This window comes from Sus scrofa, chromosome 11 (genome assembly GCF_054392235.1).
Source record: "Sus scrofa isolate SSC_HxYL_T2T_F1_AM1 chromosome 11, Sscrofa_HxYL_maternal_Yorkshire_Landrace_v2.0, whole genome shotgun sequence".
Taxonomy (NCBI): Eukaryota; Metazoa; Chordata; class Mammalia; order Artiodactyla; family Suidae; genus Sus; species Sus scrofa.
In genome coordinates, this window is record NC_139393.1 from 15,014,632 (window position 1) to 15,027,578 (window position 12,947).

Genomic DNA, 12,947 nt, shown 5'->3' on the forward strand with positions numbered 1-12,947 from the left:
AGAGGAGAGTGCCCTACAGATCAGCCAGGAAAAGCACACAGAGAGGGCAGAGTATGTGGAGGAAAATATCTCCCTCCTTAGTTCTGATGTCCTAATACCATAAAGTTACCCAAAACGGTGGCGAACTCAGAGGAATCTTCTAAAAGAAAGTTAGGTTCCCTGGGGTTTTTACCTCAGTATTCCTACAATATAAGTTCCATTTTAAAAACTTGTTTCAGTTCCAACACAAGAAGATTTAGGAGAAAGAGTAACACCTCTCTCCCCATTAATGTTCTTAACCAAAACATCAAGTGCCCAGAGATAGGCAAATTCTGTGTTCCAAACCCTAGGCATTCATTTCTACTGGACTTAACAAAAAAAGTAGCAAGGTAAGACATGATTTATTTTCCTATTTATTTCTAAGGTCCTTAGTTTTTTCTTTTTCTTTTTACAGCTGCACCTGCTGTACATGGAAGTTCCCTGGCTAGGGGTCAAATAGGAGCTGCAGCTGCAGATCTATGTCACAGTCATAGCGACAATGGATTGGAGCCATACCTACAACCTACGCTGCAGCTTGCGGCAATGCAACATCCTTAACCCACTGGGTGAGGCCAGGGATCAAACCTGCCTCCTCATGGACAGACACTATGTTGGGTTCTTAACCCACCGAGTCACAACAGGAACTCTGGTCCTTAAGTAAATTAATTAGGGGCCCCATGACAACACTAAAGTAGGATGCCAGGCACATTTTTAAAAAGTAGGAAACTCTTCATATGATGACATGAATGGTTAGTGATAAACTTTCTACAGGTTGACAGAGAGGAGGCTCTGCACAGTCTGCAGCCCATCACGGTGAGCCATGCGAAACCTCGAAGGCACAGCAAATGGGAAGAGTGTTGAAAATACTTTTGAAAATGTAACGCAGAGGGTATCAAATGAAAATCCTGTGTAGTAATGAAAACAAGCCGACACACATTGATAGGCCACTTGTAATTTAATTTCTAGCTACCCCGATGGCAGATATTACTTACACCTAGCTTCCAAACAAAAAAATTTCAAGTGTGAGGTTGCCTGGATTTTTATCTTGACAGACCACCATAGCAGAGGCTAACCTTAAATCTAGGTCTTTTGAAGCCATAGTGAGAATCCAGTACGGCACATGTCTCACAAACAGAGCTGTACTGTTCAAGAGAGGGCTTCAGGCACCGCCTTGAGGTCTGACCACATTCTCTTCTGGCTTTGGGATCCTGAGTCACTTTCTTGCCTTTCTCTTGGGCATGTTTCCTCATCAGTAAAACAGGGATAAACACCATATCATAGAGTTGCTGTAAGGAATATCTGACATACAATGCACAGATACACACACCCATGCAGGCACATACACGCACGTGCATATGTACACACAGACACAACCCTATGCATAATAATATGTACAACATTATTATTGGAATATAATACATACAAATTATATAAGCACATATTTTTTGGACTAGGATATATAAGACATCTGTAACAGGTTTCAATTAACATTTTGGCTTAGGAGATATGCTATTTTCACGACTTCTATACTCTTAAGGCATGTTTCTCACCTAGCACTACCCATTCCGAGTATGAACGTGCCCTAGGATCACTGATGGGTGCCAGCACCGAGGTGGTACTGGCAGTCAGTGTCTTAGTTCTGTAAAGATTTTTCTTTTCCTTCACCCACTTTCCGGGACATCAAGAAAGAAAAACCTCATCCATGTTTCCAGGTCTTTTTAAAATACCATCAATTCCAGTAAAAAAAGAGTAAAGCCATCTGGAATAGCTGACAGACAGCAATTTGGAAGCAATTTCTTTTGAGACAGCTACAAAGATTTTCCTTTTCTGTTTTCTTTCCTTCTTGAAATGTCAAGGATAACCGAAACTTGCTACTTTTCCATCTGCGATTTACTGATTGGTCCCAAACAGGTTCTGAAAGTACTTGAGAATTGGTTTCCAGTCAGTCCAGTGCCGGTTTCTTAAATTTTATTCAATTTTTAAAGTGCCGTATTTGTCATAAGTGTTTTTTGATATCAAAAAATATAAAATATTTAAACACACCCATTGGAGAGTGAATTCAGTCTTTCACAATGAGAAAAAAATAGTCTAAATATATAAAAATGGTATTATAAATAAATATAATAAAATTCATTAATTAACAAAAAATGATAAAAAAAATAGTATCATAAGCAGTTACAATGAAATCACGGGTATCTTTTTCAAATAGATTATCCTAAGAATCATATTAACATGAATGGGAAAAAAACCCTCAAATGGATAAATGCTGTATCACATATAGCAGAATTAGCAAAAAGGAGAGTCAGGAATTCTCATTCTTACTTAGCCGATAATAGCTGCCTGAATATGAATTTTACACAAAGACCTTAAAACTGAACACAGGTGTATCCCCAGGGCCAATGAGATATATTTGGAAATATGTGCTTATGTAGTTTACATGTTTGGTGGAGAGCACAATACTAATTGATCGCTGCCGCATTCATTGAGCTGGTGGGCTTTTGGGTCTGTGCAAAGCCTGATGCTAACAAGGTGGAGGAATTGAAAACAGTGAAGAGGATCCATTCGTCCTAGTGACTGAGAGGAAGACAAGTAACACGGAAATGATATTTCAAGTCTGAACTTGGGTGGTGGTAGCAACGAAGCCAACAGTCACCATAGAAATCAGTTAATTTTCGGTGGAAACATGAGGAGGTGGCCCTTGAAGGATGAATGGGGTTTTGATAAGTGCATGGAGTCATCCCAGGTGAAAAAAAGAGGCCTGAAGATGGACAGGTACAAGGCAGGCTTGAGAAAAATAACACTAGACTAAGTTGGGGGCCAAGGGGCTGGAGAAGAGTAGTGGCCAGGTGGTCAGTGGCGCTTGAGGAGGTTGCTGGTCCTTAAGGGGCGAAGGGACCTTAACGTTCTGAATTGGGTTCTCAAATGTAAGAGCGGAAAGGGCCCCTCAAAGTGATCTAATCTAGTGCTTCTCCAACTCTGCCTTTAAAATATTCCTAAATGGGAGTTCCCTCCATGGCTCATCGGTTAACGAACCTGACTAGGATCCATGACGATGCAGGTTTGATCCCTGGCCTTGCTCAGTGGGTTAAGGATCCAGCGTTGCCGTGAGCTGTGGTGTAGGTCACAGACACGGCCCAGATCCCATGCTGCTGTGGCTCTGGCATAGGTCAGTGGTTACAGCTCCGATTAGACCCCTAGCCTGGGAACCTCCATATGCTGCAGGTGTGGCCCTAAAAAAAAATATTCCGAAAAACCAAGAGGAGTGAATTTCATACCTTACAGAGTCAAGGGTCCCACCTGAATCAGTCTTCTTCTGAAATACTCTTCCTTATTTCAACTTAAGAAATTATTATGGGATTTTCCATTATCCTCCACAGATAGCCTTATTATTATTATTATTATTATTATTATTATTATTATTATTTGGTAAAAAAAAAAAAAACCAACAACAACAAAAAACTTTCTCCAAAACAGAGTTGGAGTAAAATGGATGCTCCAGTAAGATATCTGGGGTTCATGCGTGGCTTCACATATGCATAGCAAACCACTCTTTTCTCTTTACAGTATGTATGGTCTATACATACATACATAGTATGCATACGTATACTCTATACAGTATGTAGAGCTCAGTCTGAGAAGGATGAACCTTTGAATCCAGGCTGCAGCACAAAAGAGATGAAGTGACAGTAAAGAACCAGAAAGAAAATGCTCAAGATCACAGTTAGGGAAGGAATCAGAAATGGCATGATATCCCTTGTCCCTCTGTCCAAAGCTTTTTCTGCAACATCACATTGTCACAGAGAAAAGAAAGTACCTGAGCTGACGGGCACAGGGCACATCACACTCAAAAAGGTTCAGAGGTCACCAGTGGTACCCAGTGAGTGAGATGGAGACTTCCCCAGCCAGTCCCATGGGCCCCATCACGCCGCACCACACCAGCCACTTCTCCCCACAAGGCTGCAAATGTAACAGTCTCCAGTGATGCGACAGCAATGGCTTAGACCAGCCTCCCTCCAAGGGAACTATTCCCAATATCGAAATTTCTAGCTTATTTACCAAGGGAGAACAGAGCCTCAGATAAATGCCTCCTTTCTCAAGTGGAATTGAGCAGTTGCCAATCAAAGGCTGTCAAGCATGATTTATGCTATGCAGGGCTTCATGGGAGACACAGAAAAACATCACAACGCTGTGTTTATCTCCCTCTCATTGCTGGTTCTGGCAAGAGTATTACAGTCAGGCAGGCTGAGTCAAAACAGTTTTCTAAAAATATGGATCAGCTGAGACCATTTAAAGCCTCCTTTTATGGAGTTAATACTAGGACTTTCCCCTTGGGCTGTTCTGTGTATTCTTTCCCAGAGCCTACTCTTCCAACAGCATCCGGCCATCTAAAACACACAATTTTGTCTCCTTGCAGGGGGATCACAGCCTCCCAAAGACTGAAAGCAAGTCTGCATTCTTCCCAGGAGCCTGGGGAACTCCTCCGGAGGTTGGGATGGGGAATGAGCCTCCATCAGTTTCTGGTCTGGAATAACTGGTTTTGTTGGTGGACCCGGTGCTGCCCTGCAGGTGGGACTGGCAGTCAATATTTGTTTCTAATCCTTCCAAGGAGGAGCTTCCATTTTCCCAATTTTTATGAGAGGGGACAGTTAGATTCTAGAGGGTGAACTGAATGCCATGATTGTATATGGACTTTCATATGGGGGGGGTGAGAAAATCAACCCCTCATCTGTGTTAAGCTTTACATCCAACTCTGGTTGAAGGGCTGCTGGTGACAAGGCTAAGGGGACATGGGAGGACGTTTGCTTTCAGTTACAGATTCCATTTCATTTCTATTAAAACGAATAAACAGGGAAGTGCCATTGCTTTCCCACTAGCTTTGTGAACAGACTATTTTCAGAATGCATGCTCCTTAAAGCTGCCTGCCATCAAGGCATGGGTTTCTCAATGCATGTCGAGTTCTACAGGTTTTCATGCTGGACCCCTGGAAGCCCTGGGGAGCAATTCATGGTGACTAAAGAGCATCACACAGGTGAGAAGGGGTGAGGGAGACCCAAGCGGTGGAGAGCAGGAAGATCCTGGGCTCCCCTGCTGCTTCCACTAGGGCAGCGCTGCTCTGCTCTGCACTTGTACTGGGCTCTCACATGATAGTTTATATGAGGGAAAGGTTCAGCTCCAAAGTATTTTTAAAACTACCCTCTCCTAATGTTTTGGGTTGATTTATGCCTTCTTTCCCCCAAAGAGATATATCGAGGTCCTAACCCCCAGTTCTTCAAACTGTGACCTTATTTGGAAATAGAGTGATTGCGGATATAATGAGTTAAGATGAGGTCATCCTAGAGTAGAGAGGGCCCCTAGTCCAATATCACTAGTCCTTATATTAACATATACAAACGTCTCTCTGTGAAGCAGATAACCAACAAGGACCAACTGCATAGCACAGGGAGCTCGTCCCAATACTCAGGAATAGCCTATTTGGGAAAAGAATCTGAAAACGAAAAGATATGCATACATGCATAAGTGAATCACTTTGCTGCACACCGGAAAGTACCACAACACTGTAAATCAACTCTCCTCCAATATAAAGAAAAATTAAAAAAAAATAATAAAGGAGACAGCCACGTGAAGACCCCCCGACACAGAGGGATGATGGTCACGTGAAGATGGCAGCGAAGTTTGGAGTGATGCTGTCACAAGCCAGGGAACAACACCAGGGGCCACCAGAAACCAGGAAGAGGCAAGGCAGACTTTACCCTAGAAACTTTAGAGGGCACATCACCCAGCCAGCACCCTGATTTCAGACTTCCAGCCTCCAGAACTGCAACAGAACACATTTCTGTTGTTATAAGCCAATTAGTTTGTGGTCCTTTCTTACAGCAGCCCCAGGAAACCAAGACACCCGGTCAAAAATATTTTCTCCTCTGTTTAATTTTTTTCCTCTCTTAGGCAATACATTGATAAAGGAAAGTGCAGTAAAGCAGTAAAAGCAGAAAGCTATTTTCTCAGTTTACTAACCAACTCCTGGCCCTTGCCCCACCCCCTCCAGTTTGTCTCTTAAGAAAGTTCCTCCAAGAAGAGACATATACAGAGGCTCTGATTTCTCCTAGCACGACGCCGAGGTTCAAAGAGGCAGCCTGAGCTCAGATGCCACAGGTAACACCATAAATCTCTGCCTTACCACGGGGTCAGAGAACGAAGGTCGATCGGCAATCCTCATCTTTATAACCTGGAGGAAGCATAACTTACGCATCAGACACAGTTAACCATGCATGCCTGACATGTGAGATGCAAGCTGCGTGATCATAATTTATATTTAAAGAGCTTCTTTCACCAAAGGGCTCAAAGAAATTTACAGACTTTTACTTAATTAATCCTTGCAAGCCATCCATGAAGAAGGTAAAGTAAGGTCGTATATCCCCCTTTCCTCTGGCATCTCAGGGTTTGGTCACTTTTCTCCTCTTTTCTTATTCTTAGGGTTGTTGAGTTTCCTTTGTCCCAAATGTAGACTTTTATTTTGAAGCCGATGTTCAGATTTCCATATAACCCTATTTCTGGGAGCTTCTGCTTAGAAGAAAATTGGTCCCATTTCCCACCCTCCCCCATATAGATATTTGTGTGTGTGTGAAGGGGCGGGGGCTTGCTCTGAAAGGTCCAATCTATTTTGAAATTACCATTTCTTTAAAGCTTTTACTTCTGAATTATCTTGCAGTCTGGGAGACTAAGTGTTCATGAATTGTGTGTGTGTGCGCGTGTGCGTGTGTGGGGGGTGAGAGAGAGAACGAGAAGCAACAGCCTTGCCAAGTGGCATTAAGATGCCATAAAAAGTGGTTTAGGGGTGGAGACAGGATCTCAGCATCTCAGTAGTCACCTCATCATTGCACACGTCTTTTGTAACTTGGTCAGTGTTCAGACTGTGCCCACTGGAACTCTTCCCAGGATCATGGATGGGAGATGGGGAGAAGAAATAATCAAGGAAACTAAAGAAGGAAGGATTTTTTAGCCCCAAACCATATTTTACACAGGGTGGCTTCTCCTTTGCCTGTTTTCCTATTGAGCTTCTGACTAAGCAACTTCATCTGTGGGGCAACCTGCAGATGATAGGCAATGACTCAAGAAGGATTCATTAATTTCTCTGAGCTCTTTGGAAAGAGAGGTTATTGAAAAGAAAAAAAAACTGCCATGTGACATTGGGTTCTCTGGGCCTGACCTGTGAGGCTCTGCCTTTAATTTACCATACTAAGAAAGATTATTATCCATGAAGGATTATGTTTAGCCAACCTGGAATCTTTGCTGGCACTAGTTTGCCCTCCTGGATATTGTGGTTTGATGGAGTTTTAGCCAAGTGCCACCAGAGCACTTTACCATTATTTGACATGTGCAGCCAACCCACCTTACAACGTGAAGTCTTTCCTTGAGCCAATAATTAGTGCAAGAATTCAAGTTTTTAAAACCCTTCAGTTTTTCAGATGCTATAAAAAATTCCAACCCAGGACTTTCAAAGTTTCAACACAAATGTTTGCAAGCCAAAAGAGCTTAACACTCAATCTGGTTTATTCTGCTGCTTATATTAAAATCTGTAACTAAGCATTTATATAGTACTTGCAGCCATCTCGTTGAGAAAGAGTACAGAAATCAGTCTAAAGTGGCTTTGATATACTCCTTTCTGCTCAAAATAATCTGAAGGATTCAGAGGAAAACTAAGTTTAGCCTCTTCGAGCAGAAGGGTGTTAGAACAGAAGGTTCTAAAACAGCAAGGAAAGTATATTAATTAGCATTTATGAGAAGAGGAAAGTGACCACTAGGTAGGAGACAGTTTAAAGGGGGCAGGGAGAGCAGGAGTTCCTATTGTGGCTCAGTGGGTTAAGAACCTGACTAGTATCCATGAGGATGTGGGTTCCATCCCTGGCCTCATTCATTGGGTTAAGGATTCAGCGTTGCTGCAAGCTGCGGTGTAGGCTGGAGATGTGGCTGTGGTGTAGGCCAACAGCTGTGTCTCCAATTCGACCCCCAGCCCAGGAACTTCCATATGTTGCAGGTGTAGCCCTCAAGAGAAAAAAAAAATGTTGGTGGGGGGGAGCATAAATTTTTTCTAAACTCTGATCAAAGGCATTCCCGTAGGTACACCTTGATTGCAAGCTTACATAGCAGACTTGGAAAGCAAGGCAGGAATTATTACTGCTTGTTCGTGGAAGGAGAAGCAGCAGGTAGCCTGAAAACGGTACTATTTTAGAGATCAAGCTGCAGAAAAGAAAGAAATTCATGGAGGTGGGATCGAAATGTTATGGCAGATGCCTAATGTAGACTCTTGACTTTTGGGGAGAGAGAAATTCCACCCAAAAGGGGCTAGAGGGGCTCGGGAGGTCAGAGGACTCTGACTGCCAGGGTTAAAGAAAGAAACACAGGAGTTCCCGTCGTGGCGCAGTGGTTAACGAATCCGACTAGGAACCATGAGGTTGCGGGTTCGGTCCCTGCCCTTGCTCAGTGGGTTAAGGATCCGGCGTTGCCGTGAGCTGTGGTGTAGGTCGCAGACGCGGCTCGGATCCCGCGTTGCTGTGGCTCTGGCGTAGGCCGGTGGCTACAGCTCCGATTCAACCCCTAGCCTGGGAACCTCCATATGCCGCGGGAGCGGCCCAAGAAATAGCAACAACAACAAAAGACGAAAGACAAAAAAAAAAAAAAAAAGAAACACATAAATAAAATATGACCCAGGAAGGCAAATCCAAAGTGAGTGGAAATTAATTAAGCCAAATTTAAAACGAGGGACAATGACGATGTGTACCCCAGCACGATACCTTTTGCTTCAGCTGATATGTTCTGTTAATGTTCCCTTGTTAAAAAAAACTTGATCTGAGTCTAATCCAAATGTAAGTTAAACATTCAGTTTCTCAGTAACACCAGCCACTTCACAACTTCAATAGCAACCCACGGCCAGTGACTACCATACTGGATAGCAAAGATACGAGGCATTCGCATTATTTGAAGGCAGTTCTATTGGACATCGCTGCATTAGAAGGAGGGTCTCTGATACGTTTCAGACCACCATACGGATGGCCGATATTAGTAAGATCATTCTGCATCTTCCTCACACCAAAATGCCAGTCAATTATCAGTCACTGTGTTTAGCTCAGCTTTCTTGATTGCTTCTCCTTATTGTGTCTCAGTTTCACCTATTTTCAAGTTTACCCTCCAGTGAAATAAATGAGGGAGAAAAATTGTGGAAAAAGATCATTTACACATAAAGCAAGCCATTCAATGATTAATAGATAGAAAATGAATTTGGATTATTTCTTAAAAGCCCTATGTGACATTAAATTCTGGTCTCACAACCATGTCGAGTGTAACTGAAAATGTTCGCAGCAGACACAGGGAGTATTCTAAGTGCAACAGTTAGAGAGCTCCCAAAGTCCTTTCCCAGATGTGGGTAATTTTAAAACATTTATTTGGACCTTGTGAAAAGTGCACCCAAGTGCCAAAGTCACTTGCATCAACCCTCTTATAGAAATAACAATGCAAGTGGAAACTAGAAACGAAGAAAACAAAGCACAGTTTGTTCCTCTGTCTGTTTCTCTCCTTTAAAACTAAGAACATCACTGTATTCATTGAAGAGGGGAAATTCATCTGCTTTATGAGGATACAGATTAGGGACACTTGGAGGGAACAGGGGGAAATGACCTCACTGTCTCATGCCGTCAAGTTCAGCACGGTTTGGAGAGGGGGCTGCTCTCCATCTGAGCCTGTTCTTTCTAGGGGTTACTATTCCTGGTGCTAAAGCAGGAAGATTAGCAATATGAACATTTCTGAGCTTTAGGGAGATAGACACACTCAGCCTTTTCCTTCTGATTTTTTTTTTCTTTCTTTCTTTTTTTTTTTTTTTTTTTTTTTTTTGTCTTTTCTTTTTAGGGCCGCACTGGCTGCACATGGAGGTTCCCAGGCTAGGGGTCCAATTGGAGCTACACCTGCCAGCCTACACCACAGCCACAGCAACGCCAGATCCAAGCCGAATCTGTGACCTACACCACAGCTCACGGCAACGCCGGATCCTTAACCCACTGAGTGAGGTCAGGGATCAAACCCGAAACCTCATGGTTCCTAGTTGGATTCGTTTCTGCTGTGCCACGATGGGAACTCCTGAAAGCTCATTTCATGGTTCTTTTTGCTTTTTAAAACACAGCCCTCAGAAAAGGTTAAATAACATCTGTGGCCCACATGACATTTCCATTGATGACAGAGATACAGACCGTGATCACAGACTCCAACAAACAAAAGAGCTTAGAAAGTGCTGACTCATGAAAAGCACCTCTTCACAGTTTTCTGCCATGAAGGCAAAAGCATCCTCTGGCAACAGGAGCAGAAGAGCCGCAGGAATTGGAGAAGCCATCCTGAATATCTCCACTATTGACAGCAATGTAAAGCCCTCGCCGGCCGCCAAAGCTACTGTAATGGAGTAGTATCAAAAAGAAATCAAACACAGACTTTAAAACCCCTGCCTTGTCTTTTGAACTGACTGTGGGAAAGCAGCTCTGGCAGTCTGCGGGGCTGGGGCTGGGGCTCCCCAGGTCCCCCGAGCCTCACTTTGATTTCCTCTTGATCAAAGATGGCACCTCATTACTGAAAAAAAAAAAAGAGTTGAGGGCTCCTGGGAGGAATTCCATCCCCTCCCTTCCACCCCCGACCCCCGCCCCTGGAGGGTACACAGTGACCCAGGAAGACAGCCTACGGTTTCCTGGAAAACAGTCAAATCCCCAGATACTGAGAAATAAGGGGAAATAGGGATCAACAGAGAATGAGATAGAGCAGGAGACCCGGGGACGCAAGGCCGTCATCAGGTGGCATTCAGGTCATTCTCAGAAGTGGGCAGTGAAGGCATCTGCCAGGTGAGACAAGGGAACATCCTAGCCCCTCTCTGTTTCTGCCTCTTTTCTTGTGCTCTGTAAGCTCTTGTGTTCTATAAATAGGCAGGAAGGGGAGTTAATCAGTGCCTGTTTTCTCATCCAAAAAAAGAATTTTTCCCCCTGACTCCTTTCCAGTCTTTCCCGGCTTAGAGAGGACCATTCCTCTCCTGTCACAAAGTTTGTAAATTCCTTTGCATCACTTCATTATCATCAGTGTGACACTCAGCACTCACCACTTGGTTTAAACTTTGACGTCCAATAGTCATCAGCTACCCTGTTATGAAGAATGCCCAGGCCAGGGTGGCCAGTATCATTGGGTCAGAAAGAGCTACAGCCTAGAGGCAGCTACGACAAGCCCTGCCATTATCCGCCAATCAATCGCGAGCAGAAACGGTGCCGACTGCAAATAATTATCAACAGGAGGTTTTTACTGGTGAAAGTAATGTTTTGTTAATGCGCACGGTGGCTGTAATAACAGAATCCCACTAGGTGATAGTTCAGGTTTTCAAAGTATGAGTAAACCAAGTTAGTGGTGCCCCCTCTGCGGCATGAGGTTGTGAGACTCCAGCTGGGCCAGTATCCTGTACGCTGAATCTCACACTTCTTGGAGGAACGGTGCCTATGGCTTGATCTCTAGTGGGATCTGTGCCCAGCTACTGCTCTAGAAGGATTTCTGATTTAGGATGCCAAGTTGAAGGCCTGCAATCCTGCCCGGTAAACGCTGTTGTTTTTGTCTCAAGTAAACCTTTCATAAAAGGTAAGGGCAGCACACCTAGACAGACGCGAAGCCAAAACATTATGGAGCTTAAAGGACAAAGTGCATGATCTGCTTGGTGTCTGTGTTCCTGAAGGTTGTTTATTAAATGAGTCTGTGACAGAATTTTGCTTGAACCTAGGAGCCAGGTCAGAAGGGAGTGGCTTTCTCTCACCTGCTTGGAACTTCTTCATTGCTGCCATTATCTAACAAGACTAACCCCAGGGCTGTGCGGGGCCAAACTGGCTTGGTCAACAGACAGCAGCCCCATTCTTCACTCAGACCCAACAAGCAAGCCTTCTTTCAGACCTTGAGTGTTACAATCCTTCCTGCTTCGAGGGGCTATGACCTCCCCTCCGAATTCTAGTCAATTCTGATTCACCCGTCAGGTCTCAGCATAAATCATTGGTTGTCAGACTTTGCTGCACATCAGAACCACCCAACAGCTTACAAAATATCCCACAGCCCAGGTCACACTCCATACAGACTAAATCAGAACGTCTGGAGGTGGGAGCCGGGCACATTGATATTTTCTAACGATTCCCTGGCTGATTCCTTTGGGTAGCCGTTTGGGAACCACTGACTTCAATGTTATCTTTTTTCAGTGAAGATTTGCTAATCACTCTGCTTAACTGAGGTTCCTCTGGAACTGAGTTTCCTCTGTCTCAGAGCTCTCGGTATGCTTTCTCACTTTATAATTAGCCTTGCCATTTCTGTCTTGACACCCTCTGCCTCCTAGGCTGTATGCTCTATGATGGCCACTGACTTGGCTGTTTTTCGCATCTCGGTATCTGAAGCAGCTGGTGCAGTGCCTGTTACCAAGAGGGTGCTCGGAATACATCTGTACAAAATAAACGAATCAGAGAATTCAATGTTTAACTTCTCACTGATACGTTCTCCTCCAGTGAAAACTAGCCAACTCACCAAATATTTGCATGCTAACTGTGTGACGAGTTTTCTAAAAGGTACTTTGGAATGATAGGAGGGAACGTGAAGCTGATTTGTAGGCAGGGTTCATGCATATGAAATCGTAAGAGAGCTGGATAAAGCTGAAGGTATAAAATGCAAGGGCTTAAAGTGACAGTGAGTGCAAGGCCATGAGTAGCATCCGCACACGGGCATTTTTCTTCCTAGACGTCTAAGAATGAACCAGGGGACAGACAGTCAAATCCTAGGCCATATAGTACAGACTGTCTGCATTCATCCCCACTCTGCAGTCTGTCTCTCAGGTTTTTGAATTCCACCACCCAAGTCTTCCTGATCCTCAGTGCAGCATTCACCTAATT

At 43.9% G+C, this 12,947-nt stretch overlaps 1 protein-coding gene and 1 long non-coding RNA gene across 3 annotated transcripts in view; one reads left to right on the top strand and one right to left on the bottom strand.

The window, feature by feature from the left end:
- Positions 1-4,891, top strand: part of LOC102158088 (NHL repeat-containing protein 3) — a 186,937-nt gene extending 182,046 nt beyond the window's left edge. For both annotated transcript variants that reach the window (XR_014819269.1, XR_014819260.1), the window contains exon 10: positions 4,433-4,891. This is a non-coding gene — a long non-coding RNA (NHL repeat-containing protein 3). The remainder of the gene's footprint in view (positions 1-4,432) is intronic.
- Positions 1-12,947, bottom strand: part of LHFPL6 (LHFPL tetraspan subfamily member 6) — a 227,060-nt gene that overhangs the window by 46,662 nt on the left and 167,451 nt on the right. The window lies entirely within an intron of this gene.